Source organism: Lissotriton vulgaris, unplaced genomic scaffold (assembly GCF_964263255.1).
Source record: "Lissotriton vulgaris unplaced genomic scaffold, aLisVul1.2 SCAFFOLD_5330, whole genome shotgun sequence".
Taxonomy (NCBI): domain Eukaryota; kingdom Metazoa; phylum Chordata; class Amphibia; order Caudata; family Salamandridae; genus Lissotriton; species Lissotriton vulgaris.
Window position 1 is genome coordinate 89,859 of NW_028250777.1, and position 24,021 is coordinate 113,879.

General features: G+C 44.6%; 1 pseudogene; it reads right to left on the bottom strand.

The window, feature by feature from the left end:
• Nucleotides 1-3,386: 3,386 nt before the first annotated feature.
• Nucleotides 3,387-16,773, bottom strand: LOC147663121 (zinc finger MYM-type protein 1-like; annotated as a pseudogene).
• Between the last annotated feature and the right edge of the window lie 7,248 nt (nucleotides 16,774-24,021).

Genomic DNA, 24,021 nt, shown 5'->3' on the forward strand with positions numbered 1-24,021 from the left:
TTGGGTGAAGCTCGTACTGTGCAGGTTTTGCAATGCCAGTGTTCATCATCACACAGTATGACGTGTTAACTGTTTATAAAAATAAACTGTACTTTGCAGTGTTTACATCAATTGTTTTGGTAGCACTTGCACTGTGAAGAGAACCACTGCTAGATATTTTGGAAATTAAGTGTGGGTTTAGGAAGGGATCTGAATTTTGAGTGTTAAGACCTCAAGAAAGGAGTGATTCTAGTGCGAGGTGGATGTTTGGGAAGACATATGAAGATCTGTCCATGCCTTAGTTTCCAATTAATAATAAGATGCTTTAACGATGGCATGCTCTGTCCAGTTTTTTAGGTCGAGGTAATATCCGGTCTGCCAAAGGCAGAACCGCACTCTCTTCCCCCACACCACTCTCTTCTCCCACACCACTCTCTTCCCCCACACCACTCTCTTCCCCCACACCACTCTCTTCCCCACACCACTCTCTTCCCCCACACCTCTCACTACGTCACTCTCTCTCTCCCTAACTCTCTCACTAACACTCTCACTACATCTCTATCTCTCACTACCTCACTATCTCTCACTACCTCACTATCACTCACTATACTACACTCTCTCACTAACTCTCTAACTCACTACTCAACTCTTTCTCACAGCAACACAATATCACTACAACAGTAACTATCTCTCACTCTAACACACTACTAACAATTCACTCTCTCTATCTCACTTCCTCTCTATCACTACATCACTCTATTTCTTTCTCACTCTCACTACCTCACTATATCACCACACACTCTCAAAAATAACTACATCACTCTCTCACTACCTCACAACTTCACTCTCTCTTTCTAAATTACTAATTCACTCTCACTACCTCACTCTCAAATACACGAAGTCACTTACACTCTCTCTTTCACTACCTCACTACATCACTCTGTTTCTATACCTCACAGCATCACTAACACTCACTACTTCACTCTCTCTTTCAATACATCAATCTTTCACTATCCCACTACCTCACAACATCATTCTCCATCACTACCTCACTCTCTACCTACCTCACTACATCACTCACTCTCTATTTCAATACTATCTCGCTACCTCACTCTCTCTCTGCTAATGCAATATGTCTAATGCAATATGTAACACATATGCAAACACTTAAGCTATTGACAATAGAAATGACAATAATATTTACTTAGGGATAAAAAAAAAAATAATAATAATAAGCAATGCCAATAGCTCTACCTATAATATTGCCGAGACCATTGCATTGTAAATGCTTGTTTTACATTGGTTTGCAGTTCTGTTGCCCAGCTCACAAACCTCTACCAAATTGGGAAGGAGTACAGCTGCACATGTCCACGTAGGATCTGGCGTAAGGGCAGCATAACATACAAATGTACAAATGAATAGTAGTTTCCTGCGAAATAAGGTAAATGTTTCAAGGTTAAAAGATTGATTTAAAAAGATTATTGCTCGCATTGCCTATTGGCTCGGGACCTATTGGGGTTGCCACACTTGGAAAATATATAATTTTGACAAGAGGGACTGCTATTCAAATAGCAAAACAAATTAAACAGAAATGTTTCAGCTACCATGTTTACTGGCATGTTACACGATTCTTCCAATGAAGCCTGTAAATTAGTGGTTTTACTGGTTAACTGTGATTTTAAACGTACACATATTTTGCACATCAATTAGAAGCGTTAATTGCTGATGTACCATCGTGATTAAAAGAATATCTTTAAAATGTAAGAATTTCTCCAGTCAGAGCAACGTAGGTACTTCCTGATCTAAATTAAGCCCGATGACATTAGACCCCGAGGCTAACAAAGGAGCGATCAGTGAACAATTGATGTCAATAAAGTGCTTATCCGGAAAGCTTCCCAACTCTGATAGGGTTACCAGCTACCAATGAGTCGCATGTAGGCCAGTAAGTTATCTAACAGACTCGCCGACAAGATAAACTACATTAAGTTAAGGAGACATGACCAAACACCTGTCTAGGGCGGGATCCCACTGTCTGCAGAAGTGCACAGAAACTCGGAAAAGGTAAGGAAGAGAGAGGGCGGGCAAGAGGGCTCTCCACAACAACAAACATAAAACCTCAAGCTGGGAGCGCTACTGATATAGTCATTGTATTCGATGGGCTGGAAGTTGATTAAGCAGGTCACCCCCACCAGACTAGCACATATGCGATCTGGTGCATTAACAAGATGTAGTTCTTGTCACGTTCAGATTTTGGGACACAACTTCAAAGAATATTTGGCAAGCGAATATGATTTTGAGACCCAGTGGCTATGGTGTTGCCTGAGGTGCCTCAGTGGAACACTTGTGTCGAGTGGAGGTGCTGGGTATTGACTTAAGTGCCTTGTTTGTACTTTCAATTACGTTATTCTGGGTTATTCGAACTTTCCTTTGAAAAGTGAGCACAGGGTTACATATATGTGTGTTAGAAAATCTCGGGAATGTTGAGACATCCTCTTGTCTTTGAGTCAGCAAGTGCCACATGTTAAAATAACCAAATAAAGTTGCAGCTGGAGAAAGGAACAGTAAATACAGCTCTACATGAAAAAAGATTTGGCAGCACCTTGTGTAACGGAGTTGAGTACCCTTTGAGTGTTTGGCTGTAAAGGCGCAGTAAATGCTCCAAGACGAATAAATAATGACTTCTATAGTGCTAATTCTTAATCTGAACTTTATAATGGATATCTGGGGGTACTGCAGCAGCCCCACACTTCTACTTCTAGCACCAGTGACTTGCCTGTTTCTATTTACAATGATTAGCAGTTGTATGCAGGGTGAACCATACTCTAAGGTGTTGGAGCACTTTACAAATGGAACTATAAAGTACAGAGGAGATAGAATTGCAGTGTCATGCAATGAAATATGGGAATAGAAACAATACATGTTGTAGCAAGAGGAAGCAGATTAACATGGATTGTGTGTGGTAAAAAGACTTAGAACAGCAAAAATAGAATTCTAAATATTCAGCAGTTGCCATTAGTATTAAAAATGACAGTCAATGGGCAACATGCTGATCTCTACAAGATCATCCTCTGCCTGTTATGTTCCCATGAGGAGCAGGGTCAAGACTGATTTGCGTGTAGCTGGGTCCAAACTGGGGTAGCATAGTGAGCAAAAGCAGGATGGATTAAACCCAGATCTCTTGACTGAGGGTGATTGAAAAGTTTCAGCACTCCGTCCATCACCTTGTTGTGTTGGATATTAACCTCCTGCCAATCGTAAAGCCTTTTCCCCATCTTCAGTCTCCATCTTTAAAAGTAAAAATTCTATCGCCATGTTTTTTTTGTGTGAGATCATCGGTGGTTAATTTGTAATAAATAAATAGCTGGGCCACAAATTTCTTGAGAGGATGAATGCTGGGGATGCAGGCCTTATCTTCCGTCAACCACTTCTATGTCACGCCGGTTCACTTTACTATTAGTCTTGGAGGGCAGAAGCATGTACACCGTCTGGGAGAGCAAACAACAATCCTTCTTAATAGAACAAGGAGCGACAGTTCATTGCATGGTCAAGGATAACCATATTAGCAGTCCACGTTTTGTTTCCATGACTTTAGTGAACATAAAAGTGTGACTGATCTGTTGTTTCCTGCTGCTGGAAATTGAAGCCGCTGCAGACCGGGACTGTGAGGAAGGAAAAAAAAAGAGTCCTCGACCCCTGATACAAGTGTGGATGGTGCCCATCGGCAACCATGTACACAAATTAAGGAGCAGATTTACTAACTTTAATGCAAAGCAGCAAGGCAAGTTGCTGCACTGTGCTGTAGGAAGGGGAGAGAGCTACACTACACTTTGTGGGGCCTAGTTTGCAGAGTCAACCCCAGGCTTTAGGTCTCGGCTAGAAACGCGCGAAGCACGTTCTCGCCAGAGAACTATAGCTGCCGGCTCAGCCGACAACGATTGGAATGTGGCTACAAGACCTGGCCACTTAGACAGCTCATGCGCGCGACCCAATCCCAAGGTGCACGTCGTAATCCGACGCTGCCCCCCTCTCAGGCTCACGTTGGTCACATGGGAGGCTGTTGTTGTACTTGGGTGGTTTCATCGCAGGAAACTGCCTGTGTCATTCCCTCAATGTGTCCTCCGCCGCTCCTCACCTCCGTGCAAACCCTCTAGCGTGCCTCCAAATTCCCTGGCCAGCGTCTCTGCTGATCTTCCGGAGGTGGATCCTGAGTGCTCCCACGACAACACAGGAGTCTCAGCAGCAGCGCCGACGGGAGTCTGCACATTTCCTCTCCCTCTGCCAAAATGTCCGACCCGTCCGATCCGGGCTCACAGGCTCAGGAGAGGTTGTATGATCCTGGCTCCTCTTCCACCTGGATCAGTCCACCCCCGCACTGCCATCAGCTCTGCGCAGCGAAGCGAGATGCCCGAGCCCCCACTGCTTCAGGTCAGTGTGAACCTGTAAAGGCCTCACAGGTCTGCCGACGTGCCATTTTGTTTTCATCTGTGTAAACAGTCTCTGCACGTTTTGTGTAAAATATAGACATTCTGAGACTACCCACATATTGTTATTCTGTCTCCCCAGTAGAAACCGTTGTAAAAATGCAAGATGTCTTTAGTTAATGCCATTGCTCGGTTGTACTGGCGGGTGCGATGGATGCAAGATGGACATAAATAGCAATTGTTCTATAGTGCTTTAATTTGATTAAGGGGATCTATCATTTACAAGGCGAAGTGTAAGTGTGAATTCACAAGAGCTGTGTCACTTCCAAGACAGCATGTCAAACAAACAGAATCCAGCAAATCAAAAATACAAACCCACGGAAGCCGCGTTATGCACATGGAGTAAGGTGAACTCACAAGGACCGAGCTGCTATGAAGCCAGACGTGTGGTCGTCCGACCAAGTGCCTCGTGATTGCAATTGTGAACTCACTAAGCTCCTGTCGTGCACACGATAAAATGCGAAGTCGTCAAACTCAGCAGCAACACCTCACTTGTAATGCCAAAACCGAATTTATCATTACCGTGTGACTTACAAGGCCAAGGGGCAACACAACAAGGCCAGACGCAGTAGCGTCCTGACACAACTCACCAATCTCGTGTAAGTGGACGAACATTTTGTTTGATTTTCGCAATTAAAAAATCATGTTTTGTTTCACTCCCCGCAGTTTCTGAAAGCATCTGCACATCGGTACAGCCGTGTACCAAATCCCACACACACATCGAAACATAAGCACATAAAAACACAGACACGGAAATACACCAGGGCATACATAAGCACGCACACACATACACATGCACACATCGAAACACAAGCATATAAAAGCGCAGATACGCAAATACACCAGGGCACATATAAGCATGAACACACATGCACACATTGAAACACAAGCACATAAAAGCACAGACACGCAAATACACCAGGGCACATAGACACGCAAATACACCAGGGCATACATAAACACTCACACACATACACATGCACACATCGAAACACAAGCATATAAAAGCACAGATACGCAAATACACCAGGGCACATATAAGCATGGACACACATGCACACATTGAAACACAAGCACATAAAAGCACAGACACGCAAATATAACAGGGCACATATAAGCACGCGCACATCAAAGCCCAAGCACATACATGCAGACACGCAAATACACCAGGGCACATATAAGCACGCACATCGAAACACACGCACATAAAAGCAGAGACATGCAAATACACCAGGGCACATATAAGACCGCACACACATGCACGCACCTACACAATAACACATTTCTATATTGCCATGCAAGTACACAAGCAAACACAGATATAAGCCCACAGATGCATACACACACATATAGGCACTCACGCAGCCCACAGAATTGCACATGGTTCCATTCAGCTACATAAAAACACACACTCAATGCCACACAGAAACACGTAAAAGTTTGTTTAGATATGCCACGTGGATCCAAGCACACACGAGGCATACACGCTCTCAAGCCAACACACACATCCAAACGCGCGCACATGGATCCGTGCACAATGTGTCACACACACACATGCACGGGCAAACACAGCCACCGGTTCACACATTCATCACTGCTCTTGTGCTGCATGGAATATTACTTATTTCCCTTCGGATTGCACAATGTTAGCATTTAATGATCTGAAAGAGCAGCGCCTTCATTAATTTTCCAGACAGCACCACCCGTGACGCGTTTCTCACTCTTTAACACGCAGGCAGCTGCAGTCCACTGTATGTTTTTTTCTCCATTGTAAGCCGGCCGCACTGCTACTAAAATATTACAGGAACCATGTATTTCCTATTCGTTGCAGCTCTGTGTGTCTGCTTCTGGTGTCTGTTCACTACAATTGAGTTTTCAACAGACTGGTGCAAAAAGTTACAATAAAAGGTGCGTGCCTTTTATCTTGGTGACTTCTTCTCAGGTCTCAAACATTTATAACAGCATTTTAAGGACATCTTCAGAGGCCTGCGATTGATTCCCTTTCATAGCGTGGCCCAGGCTGCGGGTAGAATCGAAATGTTGACCTGGGTTTTTTCTCAAAGAGGCCGGGGCGCTATATGCATCCATGAACTTCTGGGCGCAATGTATTATTTCCGTGTGTTCTTTTCTTTCATTGCACCCAATGTAGCTCCTACAGACGTTTTAGCATGTTTTTATTATTTTTTGGGGGGGAGGGGGGCGTTAGGAGGAAGTGGAGCAGTTCAAGGCTTGCAGATATTTGTTGTTCGTATTATTTGGGTACAAAGCCCTGGTACCGGCAGCACAGTAAAAATATTTTAGTGCATACCTATTCGTTTATGGTTTTATTTTACATTTGTTTTAATTTATTCTCAAACATTTTACTGTCTGTACACAAGATGCGTCACTTCCATGATCCTAAAATGTGCAGCCACACAGAAGTGGTTTAATAGCACATTGGTGTCTATTATAGAAGTAGAGGTGTTACACAATACTAATATTCATCATACTGATACGTGCACCCAATGCATCACCTACCTAAACTCCCATTGTTTTTCTTTCTTAGAACACTGTATTTTTATGATACGGTTCTATAAGGACCATAGTACACTGTCTGCTGCTCTACTTTTTAGTGACACAGTGTAAATGATGACACACCCTTCCCCGTTAACACACAATTGGTGGCCGCCAACCTTACATTCTAGCTAGGCAGGTTTGGGGTAATAGCCAACATTTGCTACAGCTCTCCCATCGGACCTGTCCCTGCATAGCCTTTCACCCTCCACGTCCAAGTATGTCTGTTCCATTCCTTACACCGCCGCCCGCTACACCCTTCATCCCCTAGCAAAGCACATCCAACTTAATTTGTAAAATAGTAAACAGGCTGGTAATGCATAATGGCTGCCCGGGTGCCTCTCCTCAATCCCACCCTCCCCACTCGCCCTCTTCAGCATTCGTGTATGAAAGGCAGCACAAGAACGATTGTAGTTTCAAAGCTTTTTTCCCCCTTCATTTTGGTAGGTAGAAATGTTACTGTCTCGTTGGGTGCCTTTAATTATTAACTGCTGCTGGCTGGCTAGCTTCCAGTTCAGAGGGTGACAGTGACATCCCGTCTACACTCTGCCATGCACTTAAAAAAACAGTACCATAATTGGCCTCCAAAGACCACATGAGTGTCCTGTTCGCTGCCTGGCTTACTCAAAATCATGACGAAATCTGATGTCTTAAACCTCGCTGCTGAATATTCTTTCATTTTGCATAGTGCTGTTGCATTAGGCGCAATGTGGTGTTTATCGGGAGTAGGCTTTCATCAGAAGGCTAGTGGAGGTGTTTAACGTTGCCTTTGTGAACTACCCCGCCCCTCCTCCATGATACTTTCCTAATTGTGTTGGGGGGAGGGGGACAGCCTTCTGCAGTGACTTGTTTAACGTTGCAAACTTTTCAAAGTTTGTGAAGCCTGGAGGTTTGTGAACAGTAAGCGAATGTAAATTTGGTACACGTTGCCACCTTCAGCTACAACTAACAGCTTGCAAATTATCTTCATATAGCAATACAGACTTTGCTAAAAATTTCATGTAACACATTGTCATATGCAATGACAATAACTCAAATTTTAATGCTGCGAGACCTATTGCATTGCAAATGCTTGTTGCCTTCTGTTGCTGAACCTGCTTTTGTTGGCAATAGGGCTCTGTGCACTTTTTCCCTGCTAACCATAGGTAAGGTCTGTGCGACCTCTCGCTAAAACATGGTACAATTGTCATTTACCTAACTGGAATGCCTAATTTACTTTTAAGTCCCTAGTAAATGGTACTATATGTACGCAGGCCTGTAAATTAAATGCTTCTAGTGGCCTACAGCACTCCTTGTGCATCCATTAAAGTTCACTTTTAAAACATATCTCAGACCTCCACTGCTTCCCGTAGTGTAATTTTTAACTGCCATTTTGACCTAGCAAAATAAACTTTTTGCCATGCCTAAACCTTTATTATTAATAAGTCAAGCCCTAAAAGGTCAACTAGGTTCCTTGGAACTCGCTGACAATTCCACACTCCTACAATATGTAGATGACCTCCTCATTGCTGCAAGTTCTGTCCCAGCATGTAAAGAAGCTACTCTCTGTCTGTTACGCCGCCTTGCCCTCCATAATCACAAAGTTTCTTTTAAAAAGTTGCAGTTTTGTCAAGAGAAGGTGACCTATTTAGGCCATCTCCTCTCGAAGGAGGGAAGGCAGCTCACCGCTGATCGTGTAGCCATTATCAATGCTATGACAGCCCCAAGAAAAAAAAAGCAGGTACGAGCTTTCATAGGCCTAACCTCATACTGTAGACAGTGGATTTCCAATTTTTCGGCCATGGTCAAACCTCTTATTGCCCTCACCACTAAGGACATGTCAGACAGTTCCTTTCCATGGACTACAGAGCATGCACAGCCTTCCAAGATTTGAAGAGGGCCCTGTGTACTGCTCCAGTCCTCGGTACTCCTGACTATAGCAAACAATTTTTTCTTTTTATACATGAGACAGACGGCTGGCATGCGCTGTCTTGATCCAGATGTTTGGAGGTCACCAACGACCATGTGCCTATTTTTCAGCCACCTTAGACCCTGTTGCAAGGGCTCTCCCAGGATGCCTACGGGCGACAGCTGCGGCCGCCCTCATGATCCGTCAGAGTGCGGGAATTGTCATGAACTCCCCTCTGACTCTGATGGTCCCTCATTCTGTAGAAACCCTCCTTAATAACACGAAGACACAGTACCTCACTAGCGCACAACTTACAGGGTATGATCTGACACTCTTTGCCAGGCATATTAACATCAAAAGATGCACTGCACTAAACCCTGCCACATTACTTCCACTGGACACTCAGGATGCCCACTTAGACCCACATGATTGCATATTAAGGACAGAGGATGAGACAAAGGGATGTGGTTGACTAACAGGATACCCCGATAGCAGAACCAGAAGGTACACTGTATGTAGACGGATCATGTCTCAGAAGGCCAAATGGTAACAACTCAACTGCCTACGCACTCACGACATTGGAAAAGATAGTAGAAACCGCTCAGATTCCGCAGTGCTCTGCTCAGGCAGCAGAACTAGTGGCCCTCACTAGAGCTTGTGAGTTAAGCAAGGGTAAAACAGTAAATATCTACACCGACAGCCAATATGCCTTCGGGGTGGCCCAAAACTTCTGGAGGTTGTGGAAAGAAAGGAATTTCCTTACTTCCCATGGGACCAAGATTCAACATGGCACCCTAATCCACAGACTGTTAGACTCCCTGACACTCCCCAGAAAGGTGGCCATTATAAAATGTAAGGCCCATAAAAAGGTAATGGATGATGTTGGGAAAGGCAATGCTCTGGCTGACCAAACGGCCAGACAAACAGCTCTTAGAAAAAGGGAAGGAATGTATGTAGGAGGTCCCGCTAGGTGGGTGGCAGACGAGGACATGGTTGAAAACATAGTACAGAGTGTGACTGATATTCAGTCCCATACTACTAATATGTCTGTACAGCATTGGGTATAAAAACTGATTGTCTGTACAGTCTAACTAAGACCTTTTGTACTCTTTACAGAAACAGTCCTGACGTTGGTCCCATTCAGCGATGCCAGACTGCATTCTACATTTACGGAAGCAGAGAGTGACAGCATACTGAAAGGATGGGTGGAACCCTCCCTTAACTCTGTTCAACACCAAGAACAATTGTTTTGCGCCCCCGAGGGAAGGCTTGCCCTGCCTTGACTTTGCCAGGTACCGATAGGCTGTAAGGCTGTGATCTTCCCCGGCTGAGAGTAGTGCTGGTGTGTCAGATTGAGGTAAGCCATTAGGGCCCTTGGCACCTGCGCCCAGTGAAGCAACCACCAATCACAGACAGCCACTAGGGGTCCCTGGCTTAGCACAATGGCCATCATCCAAAACACCCGAATTCAGAAACAAGATGTCAGCATGAACACTTCCAACTGATGGGTGTGTGGACTGATGCCGCATTCCAAGATACACCCTGTCCCAATCTTTCCTTACCCATTTTCCATCTCTGGGTCTTGTTTTGCATGGTGGATGTTGATGCAAGAGGCCTACACTGCCAAAGGTACTGCCCATTCTGTCCTTGGGACATTCCACGATGACTTCCGGCGGAACAGATCTGGCAATACCAGTGCTCCTTTTTGCCTGACCAGCTCTTCCACATTGCTAGTACCACCAGATAAACTCGGTGAGATGGTAGTATTCAACTCAACCATTCCCTCATGGGCTGGATCTGGGCTCTTCTTTCCCAGTGGGGTTGGAGGGTCCTCATCTTCCTTGTCTTGGGAGTAGCTGTCCTGGTCTCCTGCTGTTTGTGCTTTCAGTGCCTGCTTGTACAACGTGTGTCCAGACCATCAAGCCTCCGCCATCAAACATTCACAACTCCAATATGATGGTGATTATCCAGCAAGAAACAGATGTCCTTATGAACATTGACAGTTCCTAAAGTATTTGCCACTCTATGGCAAAAGGAGGGTCTGAGGAAAAGTATTTTTTTCGATCAACAATCATTCTTACCAGGACTCCATTGGTTTTTAACATTGCCATCTCGTGGCAAACACCTTCACAGGACCCACCTGGTCGTTTTTCATTTGTACAAGGAAAATTCTATCAGCACGACAAAAATCCATTTTTGTAGGCCTGCATTTCTGCCCAGGAACTGTCACCCGCCCAACCCCCTGTTCTCTGCAGTTCATCAGAAAGCCACATGGCACTCACCCCAAGTTAATGACTCATCTTTCCTCTCCTGCTCCCAGCCTGATAACACATCCTTGACATCCTGATCAGGTTATCTGGACAATGGTCTGACGGCTGGCTCCTAATCAGCGTGGGTAAACAATGACTTCAAAGACCCGGCTTTGATCAGGCAGTTGAACAATCACCTGAAGGAACGAGCCCTGATCAAAGCAGCGTGGACAATGCTCTGTGTACCAAGCCTTGACCAGGACACCAACTACAAGCATAGAGTGGACAATGTTCTGGGTACCAAGCCTTGACCAGGTCACTAACTACAAATACCACCTGGGTCCAGCTAATCAACAACAAACAGTGCCCTGAGTGAATAATGGACTAACAGCCAAATGAATGTACTAAGAAACATAAAAAAGGGATGTATGACGTTAAAACGCGAACTTTTACAACGCATACCATTACCACGCAATTTTTACAACGCAATACCTTTACAACGCATAGTGCTTTGGGTGCTGGATAGTGAATAGTTTAATTTACTATTCCAACTCCAGTCCCCGTGGACACTATGGAAGGTTATTGGATAGTAAAGTAACCTATTCACTACCATTTCCCTATGTCAGATCGCCCCAAAGCGCTATGCGTTGTAATGGCATGCATTGTAATAGATGCGTGGTAATGGTATTGCGTGCTAAAAGATTCGTTGTAACAGTTGTATACCATAAAAAAGACATGTACACTACCGAGTGAAGTAGAAGCCTCCGTTGCACTGTCCTTTGACTCGCTTGGGACTCTGTCTCATAGCCCGGGCTATTGAAATAAATCTGGGTTCCTACTGCAGACGAAGGCTCCTGTGTCTCCTTTTTATTAAGTAAGCAAGGTATGGAAGACTAGGGCAGTTCCCCCGTCGCCGAGACTCCGTGAGTGGGTTATCCCGGTTCTTCAGTCCTATATGATGTGGAAAGTCCACTATGTCGCAGTTAACTGAATGATGTCAAGTGGGGTATTGGTGTTTCAGCTTTGTGGGTGGCATGCGGTCTATAATTGCAAGCACGACCAGGGTTTAACAAATCAACAGGCACATCTCAATTGCTTCTTATTTGAGCAAGAAAAATGAAAGAGATGGAAAAAACCCAAAATTAGATAAATATAGATTTTTAAAGTGCTCTAGTAACAAAGTGTGCATCCACATGCTAGAGACGGAGGAGGAAGGAAGTGGAAAGTGATTGAATAAGAACATTAGAAAAGGGAGAGAGTAATTAAAACAAACATGCCATTTAGTTTGACTATTAGAGTTATTATCAGTCTATAATATAGCTTTAAAAAAGAGACATGGCACTTAGTAACATCGTGCTTGGAGGCCCTGAGCTCTCTTACCTCCCTTTTCACAGCGTGTTTCGGTCATAATTTTGAAGGACATCCAGGAAAACTTTGTGGCTAGGCCTCCAGATTCAAAACAGTGCAAACCACCTTCTGAAGCATGTGTTTTTTGGGAGGCAGCCTTAGAGCATGTGATTCGGAGCTCTCCATGTGTTCAATGCATGAAGCTGCTGTTCACTGGTCTGAGAGCGATGCACGTACCTGAGAGCATTTTGCACGTGGGTGAGAGATGATAATGTGTATCAGCGACTGTATCTCAGAGCTTTGACCAGGAACATGCACAGTGCAGGCCTGTGGTGGCTTCATGCTCCTGCTTCACAGTGCAGACATGCTCTGCTTCCTGCAGCTACCAGTGTGACACACTCCTCCAGCAGAGCAACAGAGTAACTCATCCAGACCACACGCAGGGGCGGCCTTAGGCATGTGCAAGCTGTGCACCTGCACAGGGCCACCAAACCCCAGGGGCCTCCACGCCAATATACAGCCTTAATATAATAAACCTCTGAGGATGGATACATATTTGCATGGCAGCCCCTGGCAGGGATTTGGTGGCCTCCAGCTCTGTTCCACTTCCTAACACCCTGACCCCCCCCACCTCCTGAGCTTTGGAGGGCTCTGCCCCACCCGGAACCCCTCTTCCGGGGCGCCCTACCTGCGCACCCTGCCCAGTGCTGCCATGAGCCTAGAGCCGCCCCTGCCACACGCCTGAGGGCGCTGATGCTGTCGGTCTGGCCAGCTCCCCAGGGCAGAACACCTCTCATAGACACAGCAACTCCTAGTCACAGCCTCCCCCACCGATGCCCCACTTTCAGGCAAACTAAAGTGATACGCGATGCAGTTTCACGCAGTGCTTAATTTGTAAAACAGTAAGTGCTGGTGCCCAAAGTTTTGCTCAATTCCTGTAGGTGGCAGTATGAATATTGGGGATGCTGCATAGCAATGCTACGTATTCTTGATTCCACATCATGCCTATTTCATCCAGCACCAGCACCCCTTTCCCTTAACTCGTGCACATTCTTTTTCATTACTGCTTTCTTCCTGTGTCACTGTTTTTCCATATTTCTCTTCCTCTTTCTTTCCCCTTTTTATGTTTTTGTCTCTCTGCTTCGGCGAAAGTCTGATTATGAAAAATAGGTAACGGTCAGTGCTCGTGGGCCCCACTTGCAACAGCCAATTCAAATTAAGGGCTGGGAAAGCATATGTAATCTACCTTTCCGTCGCAGTCACGGGCACCAACTTCCCGACTAGGTTTAGGCTCCACACTCACCAGTACTTATATTCATACATACCCAGAATGTGCCAGCGCTCATAGGGTTAGCGCATATAAACTCAGTAACAGTCGGCTTTGGTGAAATGGAGAAGCATGTGAAATGCCAAACATTGCCATGCAGTAGATATAGCAGTAATTGTAGGAACTAGAAAGAGTCGCTGCACAGATTGAAATTAAAGATGGGAGCAATTTCAGGAACTCACTATGTCTGCACTTCCAGGTATATTAGAAGTGGTGCACAAAGGCGCCAGAACTAACTGCAGTCTCAGTTTACAAACTGGCTGCACTTGTAGGTGCTGGAATACTTCTCAATCACACGTGAACGAAACATACCCAGACACTGCATATGGCAGTGCCTTAAAGATTGTTGAAATCCATCCACTAATGCCAGATCCCAAACAGCAAAAAGACGCTTCAATGTAAAGAGGCACTAACAGGCTGTGGATTAAACTGCACATTATAGGCAGAACAGAGGTGTGCACTCTCAAGCATTATGACCTAATCACAAACCTTGCTAATGTTTGTGTTCCTTTTATAGACTAAGGTAGATCATTCCTCCACATAACATCACAGACACACAGAATATGGCATTCATAGAGGGGGTGATCTGACTTGTATTTATTTTTATACTTTACACATAGACTGCACACATCAATATGGTACACAACACAGAAGTGAAGTGAAAACTCGGAGGCCCTGACTCGACTGTTTTATCAGATGAAAGTTAATAACGAGTTAAAGAATATACACCCTGTAGGAGTTGGGAAGGAGGAAAAACGTCTGGAATCTGATGATGAGTTTCAAATAATGTATACAATTAGCTTGCCTTTTTGGGAACAGCCAAACTAAACGAGGCAAGCAGACTGGCTAAAATCAGCGTGAACACCTGGGTGAGGCGGTGGCCTAGGGAGCTTATGGTGATGAAGCCCTACCCCCGCAATCGAAGATCCCCAGACCGGATGAATATCAACGTTGAAATTCTGGAAGCCCATAGCGAGGGCGAAGAAGGCAAAGCTGCTGGAGAACACGTGGGAGGGAATCGAAAGGGTCCCGTCAATGTGCTCTGGTTCAAAACACACATTTTTTCAAATCAGTCACATAAAACTGCAACAGGCTTATTCTGAACAGGACTGCACACTTGGTGGTGGGCCCAGGCCACGAGCATAGAGAAGGTCGATTTAATCATGTATGTCCGGCTTCAGCTCTGAATTCAGTTCAGTGCGCGTGAGCTGTTTAAAAAGTATGGCACGCACTTTTAATTTACTCTGACGTCATTGAGTTTGTGCAGAGACATGGACTTTCCCAGCCTGCCTCACAGCCAGCTCACCCATCAGCTCACCCCTTGACTGCAATCATCCAACAGGAATGACATGCTCCTGAGTGAAAGGCAGGCATGCACTGCTGACATCACTAGCGTGATGCAGTCATGCCTGGAGATGGGTGGGCCATCCTCTGGAGACATGCCTGGCAGCCTTTCAAACTGACGGAGATCAACAAAGGTGCAATTTTTTAAAATAATTCCTGGGGCCCCCGCCCGAGGGGAAAGTTCAAAGGACAGCACCGGAAAGCACCAGCACAAATTAAGCACTGCATAACACCTAACCATCGCACTCCTCCTACAAGTGTCACAATTCAGACTATTTCAGCCCACACAAAGCTATAATAATTGCATGAGAGGCTGGTATTATTCATTTTTGATGCTATTTGACTTAATAAACACAGTTGTGGTGCACAACTCAGCCAGTCCCAAAAAATTGCAACTATTGGATTATCCATTCTGACAGCAGACAAGAGGCCCAGGTTGTCTGTAAACCAAGCATCAAACTCATTAACAAAACTTTCCAAAGTAGTGAAATAAACTTCCTGCTTTAAGTGCTCAGACAGTGAAGTTTGACTTTCTGAGACATCAAAATGTCTGGATCTTTTCCTTACAGTGGTACTGAGAAAATATTCTGTCAATTTTTTACTCAATTTATGGTGTCTCAAAGGTGGAGCCCTTGGATTAAATTTTTCTTGAATTTCAATTCCATACTCCTCTGTTAAGTCCTTAGCCTGACTTAACACTTCAGTTTACTGACTGTCTTGACAGAGGTTCACTAAATCACTTCTTGTTGACCTAATTAGATCACATGCTCTCAGCAAGTCAATTTCTTTGCTCTGTATTTCTTTGGATAGACTGTGAATCTTTTATAGAATGAGTTCTATACACTGCAATGTACGCAAGAAACCAAAGTTTTCAATGTTCTTCAGAAGTCCTTTGGCTTCTGAACTAGCCTCCTTGTCACATTGTTGTGATTCTATTACACAGAGAACAACGATAATAGACTCAAATCGCATGTGTACTTTTCTAACACAGGAGTACCAGCAGAACGACCTCGCTCCTAAGAGTCTTTCTAGCTCCATTACATACAAATAGCTCTCTTTCTGAGCTTTCACATAGAGCTCTGCCTCTGTGAAATTTGTGGAGAAAAAACATAAACTGCTTGCAGTGTTGAAAAGAAATGTTTTACTGGTTGTTTGTTAGATACTGTTTGCACTAACTCATGGTTTAGGCGATGGACATAGCAGTGTATATAAATTGCTTGTGATGCGATCTCTCTTATTTTTGCTTGGACACCATTAAAACAGCCACTCCTAATGGATGTTCCAGTGTAGCACTATGCAACACATTCCTTCCAGTCACGTCCAGCTTTCTGTAATGCTTCAACAATGGCTGCAGCAAGGCTGGAGGCCTCTAACTTCCCCCTATGATAATACTCTAGTGCATTTTCCTGAACATTTCCATCACCATCAACAATGTCGATATGAAACTCAGCTGCTCTTTATGTGCGACATCTTTGGTTTCAATAACTAGCACCGCAAAATATTTTGTCACTTTTTTACAATTCGCTCACGGCCAAGCGCTGCCACCACAGATATCATGCCATTATAGTAATCAGGAGAGGCATAGCGCCCATACGTTCTGAACATTTTTTCTTTTGACCTTTCATCTCGATCAGAAATCATCTCTAACATTGCAACAAAATGTCTCTATTGTGAGAATGCTCAGTTTCATCCATGGCATGGAATGCAAGCCCTTGACGACCCAAGAAATATACTACCCTAAGCAGCTGCTCCACGTGTTGTCTATTCTCCCCAATTTCCTGCTCCACACCTCTTACTATCATGGAAATAACTGACTGCTGATGGTTCATAGGCTGCTGTAATCTTCTGAAGTTGGTCCAAGCAATAACTGACAATTTATGCTTCTCTGGCTGTGAATGTTTGGACAAAGAGCAAGTACGCTTTTCCCACTTACTGAAGCCAATATCAACGAATGCACCAATTCCAGGTTCACGTTATCTTCCTCCCACAGAACCAGCACTATAAATCCTGTATGCAAAACATTACACAGCATCTTTAAGGACTGAATACTCTACCCAAAGATGAGTTTTGTAATCTCCATTAAACCTACCGCATGCAGCTTTGGGGAATGTTTGAAGTTGTGGTTGGGTTGCTATAATGATTCAGTGACAAGCCAGCAGCGAAGAATTAACTTGCTGGTGGGATTTTGATGCTGGTGTCTGACTAGTTTATTTGATACAAGGTGCCTCTATTATATCACCCCTCAAAAAAGAGCTGACTGTATTATCATCGCAGGATGATGAACAGTCAACAAGGCCAGCCAGGAAAGGACTGTTGTCTAAGCTGCCAACATAAGAAGATGATTTTTCAACCTCAGTGAGAACACTCTACTCTGTCAGCATGTGAAGAAATATCAGTAATGTCAATAAGGGCAGAACTATCATCAGCACAGGGAGAAACAACTGTAATGACAGCAGATGATAATTTAGGGATGTCAGGAGAATGTGAGAATATGCCTTTACTGCTAGACAGAGCAGCATCAGACAACTCTTTTGTTCTCTTCCCTTCATTCGAACCTGTAGGAGGTTCTTCAGTACTCCTTTTTTTAGTGCACAATACCAATATTGATCTTTGCTTTGGATCTTTGGGTATTGTAGTAGGGAAATACATTTTTCCTGTGTTCTTTTGTTTGCAGCTGAACTCAGCAACCCCACTGCTAAAATGTTGAACATATAAGAAATAAGGGTTAGGGCATGGTGTGGTGCACTGCACATAAAAGTGAGGAAACATCGGACACCAGACAGTGAGGAAACATCGGACCACGCAGGATAGGAGGGAGGGGCAGGTGCATGGACTCTGAAAACAGAGGGCAGGGAGGCAGTGGGTAGGGGCAGCAACCTAACTGGGCAGGGCAGGTGGGAAGGGCAGTGGCAGAACAATGGCCACACAGGTCTTGATGTGGTGAAAGGGGTATAGACGTGGACAATGGAGGGCAAGGACCAGCAAGTTTGGACAGGGGCAGCACAAAGGACAATGCCAGGCCAGACCCTGCATCCAGTCGCCCTGCTGTGCATTATGATGGACATCTTACTTTAGGTTACAAAAATCCTAGAAATTCACTGAAAAAAACAAGGGTTAAAGTGACATTATAGTTAGGAATTATAAAAATATCTAACTTTACATTAACAAAACCTTAGAAATTCACTGGAAAAACAAAGGTTAAAGGGATGTTATAGTTAGGTGACAATGTCACATAAAAAAGACCATTTCAAACTAGCAAAACCACTGAAATCCACCTTAAAGTAACTATTACTTGCACCCTTGTCATGCACTGATTTTGCCCTTAAGAGAGAAAGAGAGGCACAGTCAAAGATAGCCAGAGATAGGGGGAGAGATATTTTTTTAAGAGTCAGAGGTGAGAAAAAAGAGAGTGAGAGATAATTTTATCAGGAAGGACCTTGGAAGGTAGATGCCTTTGCATGTGTCCCCATAGAACATTCCTTAAAACGTCTCGGGCTGTTTTCTTGCTGTGGCAGCCATAGTGAGGCAAGGCGTAAAGCTTAAATGCTCCTTACTGCTGGGAATCTGGTGAGATCCTTAAGCATCACACAACATTATTAGGTGCCTTATTAGAAATTCAGGTATTGCCCCATCAAAGTACTACCAATGTGTTTAGAAGTGCCAATGCAGTGCTATTAAAAGTCCCTTTATAGTGGCAGTCAGTGCTACTTCCTTATAAGTGACAGTACTTATTGAATGTATTATGTGTTTTATAAGCAACCTACTGTGTGCCAATGTTTGGGGGTAAGGCCTTCTTAGCTTGGTTCACCGCTGAACTCTAGGTCATAAGCAGCAGTGAGTGTAGAGGCCGTGCCACCAGCCCCACGAAGGCTCCAAGGATAAGTTAGCTCTCTCACTAGTGATATGCTCCTGTAAGAGTGCTCAATGAGTTGAGACTGCTGATGACATCTGCTGTGACCTGCAGGTGAAGTGTTCTAATAAAGGCAAAACTTAAGCATCCTTTAGAGGCTGGAATATTGAGTACGTTTCAGTTGGGTGAAGGTGCCACTTCTACAGACAGTGCTTACAAAAATGCAAAGTGAAGTGCTATATGAAAGCACTTGGCTGCCCTCTACAAATACTCACTATAGATAAACAGGTAAGAGTATTAAGTCTAGTTCCAGCAGCAGAGCTTGCATCACCAACACTGGAAGCAGACCAGTTGCACACATCCAGGAAGAACAGCTAGTGAGGCATATGGCCTCGCTCCTCTTTCTCTTATTTTTCCCTCTCCCTCTTTTATGCATGTGCACACACAAATTTCTCTAAATCTCACCTTTTCAACACCCTTGATCTCACTACTTCTCATTCTTTTTATTCCCTTTTCACTGTCTCTAAGTTCTTGATCTTTCTTCTACTCATTTATGGTACTCCTTTCTCCTGCCTGCTCCTTTACCACAATTGTACTCTTTCTATCCCTCACTGTCTCTCTAATCTTCTTGTCTTTATGTGCTTCTTACTCTTTTCATAGCCCTGTCTCTGTATTTGTCTCCTTCCTATCCCAAAGCTTACCTGCTCTATTGCTTTTTTTCAGGATCTCCTCTACCCTTTCTCTGCCCCCTCACTTGTTTTAAGTTTTTTCCTAGTTCTCCCTCTTTGTCCCCTCCTCTGGTACTCCCAAGGTCCATGGGCTTACAGGGACAGCACTGCTGCAGGACATGTGCAGAGAGCCTGACGGGGCAAGGACATGGGCAACTGAAAGCCGGATCAGGCAAGGTGATGAAATTGTGAATTGGTCCACCACACCTGTACTCTAGCGAGGTCGCTCAGGATCACAATCCCAGTCTACCATGTGCTGGCGGGGCATGGGAAGGGTGAAAAGAACAGTGCTGCTGGCCTCATACAGTGAGGAATGGGGTGAACATGGCTCTTCACAGCTTCCTTTTTTTAAACAAATGCTCCTTTGAAGCCTGATGAAGGGGCAAATGTTTCTCCTGAAACACGTCCATGGGTGGTGTATCTTGCACAAACTTTAAAATGCTGAATGTTTGGCTAAACCAATTCTAATTAAATGATAGGGGCCACCGATGGGTGTTGTGAGAGTTTTAATTCAAAAGAGATGTTGATGTATGTCAAAAGTGTTTTTGCGGCTTTTCACTACCACATCTCTCATTGGTACCACCTCTAAATGAATGCTACATTCAAGGGAAGTGCAGCAAGTTCACATACGTAAAAAATAATTATTCAGAAGTCGTATTATTTCCTTTGGTCTCCTGGATAGGGTATGCATGATCGACTTGTGAAGGTATGTGTAATGTGCTTGGTGTTTGAGGCTTGGCCGGCTTAAGCACTGGTGGCGCCCAGTGCGACAGTATTTGTTGGCTCCTGTTTCACCTACATTTCACAGTGGCGGCTGCTATGGAACAAGGATGGTGGGGGGAAACAGTGTTTATAATGCTGCCAATACCACGTGGATAGGTAACAACGCGGACGTTACATCGTCCGCGTTGTTACTACGTATGGCATTACATCGCAAGTTGTTTCTACGACTTGCGCTAGATGGCGCACAACACCAAGGAATGTGTTGGATTTTAAATCCAACATATTCCCTACTGTTGCTCTAACTGGAGTAGGAATAGTAATTTACACTATTTCTACGTCCAGCGCGCCATCTAGTGGAAGTCGTAGAAATGACTTGCGATGTAAAACCATGAGTGGTAACAACGTGGACGATGTAACGTCCACGTTATAACCTACTGCGTGGTAATGTATGTCGTAGTAACGTCATACATTCATGGTGGCAACGCAAACATTTTCACTTGCCTGATTACAGCCGAAGATTCCCCATCGTCCATTTCTCTTCCCGGCTCCCAGCAGCACACAGGCTCCTCTTAGCCAATCTTGACACTGCTGTCACCAGCATGACTGCATCATAGTGAATGGTCTGTACAGCCTGCTTGGCCACTTAGACGGTGCCTGCGAGCCTTTAAACTGTTCTCCAACCAGCTATGGAACACAGCCAGGTGGAGAAATGCTAAGTGCACATGACTGGCCAGCCCATGACAGCCAGCCAAACTGCCATACGCACTTACTTTGTTATTGTCATTTTATTTTTCATTTTTCGGCTGCTCTGAGAACAGTGGGGTGACGCTCCTCCGCCTTAGTGGAGGATCCACCACAGACATTTCATTGTTTTATAGCGCAACTTATAGCAGTGGTGTAGGGTGTCACAGCACTTTATGTCACACACAATACTAGAGCCAAGGAATCATGCGTGTGTGAATCAGTCTATAGGCTCTTCACAGCTGATCTTCAGTGAGGCTGGTGCTACTCATTCCTGTCCCTTCACCGGCCTCAATCTGCACACATTATTATGTCCATGGATGGCCCAAGCCAGCACCATATGTGAATGGGCCAGCCCAGCAGGAGACATGTAAGGATGCTGCCAGCCCCACCTAACAGGTGGTGAGATTACAATATTTCGTCTGTTCCTGTTGCAAGGTTTAAGAGAGCGAGCTTCTGTCCCACATAGCCACTGGAGAACCAGACAATACAGGTCAGCTCAGAGCGAAACCTTTTAAAATGGGCAAGCCACTGGATAAAAAAAATGGAGCACAACTGGCCTTAAGGCACTGACACATCTCCCTGTGCCCGAACGACCGGTAAATGAATCCGACCCTAGGTGTCAGGGACAACTATTAATGGGGTACTGTTTCTTACCTTCACTCAACACCGTCCATACGACATCTGATGTTGAACAAAGTTGGGAAAACTACCGCAGGAGGAGAGGGACGAAAGCGAGATACAGGGCAGAACAAATGATTATGGCAGGCATACAGGGCCATCATTTAGACTATTGGCTGTTGGTTGCCTTCAGATTCTACCTGAGCCAGGGCTTGGTTGCTGGCCTGGTCGGGGGCCATCTGCAGAGTGCACATGCATTGCACAGCCTTCCGAGAGAGAGTGCTCCCACAAGGTCTTCTGACGACTCGGAAGGAGGAGAGGTGTGCTGTATATCGAGATGAGGGAGAGTGGGTGGAGAGTGCGGGTACAGCACAAAGTGATATGATTGGTGTGATATTATACAAGAGCCATCATTGGTAGTGCTTTCACGCGCTCCTACAGATTAATGATTGACAGATTGTGAGCAAACTCACTACTGGGGTGGTCATGGAGTGCGCAAACACACCACTAGGGGTTGGTCACATGGTGTTAGTATATATATTTTTTAAATAACTGTTGAGTCCAGGTAAACACTGGTTGGCTGGCCGGCCCTGAAAGGCTGGAAACAAGAGTGAGAAGCGAGTGATGATTATGCTGGCCAAGGGGTCACAAACAAGGTGATAGAGGTTGCAACGGGGGCCTAGGGGTCGCAGTTGCGACCCTTGGGGGTCCCTAATTAACGTCCATGGAGTTGGGCAGAAATCGGTGGGCTTCAGAGTTAGCAGGACAAGGCCATTGTCTATATCTGGCAACCACCCCCATTCTACCTTGCTGCAGATCATCGCACAACCACCTTTGACAGTTCTGCATATGCAAGAGTGCTGTATGTTTGGTGCGAATTGACACCCTACCCACTACACCCCCCACCCTATGGACACATAGAATTGTGCCAACCACAGGACAACTCTGAGTGAGGAATACAAATGGAACAGCAACCCAACATCTATTGTCACCCAGACACCTCTCTTTTAATCCGAAAATGCAAAAACCATACCGAGCCCCTATATTTACAAACAAAACATAACTTATTTCATAGAACTAGGGGGCATATTATCAAGAAAGCGCAATACATTATCGCCGCTTTTATCCGCAGGAAACTGCCGATAAAACGGTGATAATGGGCTTCATAATATGCTCTATGGAATTCCAATCGAAGCCCATGTTAGATGTGAAGACATTTAACATGGGCTTCGATTGGAATTCCATAGAGCATATTATCAAGCCCATTATCACCTTAATCTGTCAGTAACTGACTCACTGCTCCACTCAACAAACACAGCAATATCTCACAATCGTGAGTACTCCTGGTGACCTGCCTATCCCACACCCCTTGACAACTGGCACAGAGGGAAACTGCAGGAATAAAGTATACTAACAACAGCTAATAGTAATTTTTTAGGCAAATGCAATCTGTGGGATGGAGCAGTTATCATTAAGTGAGCTAAAGGAGAAGTCGGATTCATTGTTAACAGATACAGGCAAATGCTTCCTTTTGTCACGCACACACAGACCAGCCCACGCCCCCTATTCCCATTTGCATTTTAATAACATATGAAATCAAAAAGTATTAATGTTCCCTAATCACAATGAATTTTAGATACTGCTCACTTTTAAACAATAATTTGATCACGAGCATTGCAGCGTATGTACAGGATTCAAAAACAGTTTTTAAACTCTGGTGCATCATCGTTTGGAATAATTTGATAGAACACATTTAGACTACTTGTTTACATGTTGAAAATGTTTGTGCATCACATCTGTGAATGCATTAATTAATGTTATTGCTTATCATTGCAAGACCAATGCAGTCTGGAATTGCAGTTTACATCGGCCGAAAGTCCTGAGGTCATGAATTTTCCTTTTAGCCAACAACATTATTGTGTGAAGGGAATTTTTGTTTCATTTACTACTTACTACAACAATGGACTGAATATCAGCTTGGCAAAGTTATCTAAAAAGTATCGTCCATTGGCAGCTCTTTTAGAGTAGATTTGTACATTCTGGGTGGCAACAGTCAAGCTCAGGATGCCTCCCCAGAGCCTTTGTTGCCTCCCCTGCCTCATCCCCCCAAGTATAAGCGTGGATAAGCGTTTGTGTGTAATGTGCAGTTTAACAGGACAGTATGTAGGTGCACCTCCAGGTGGTTTTAGC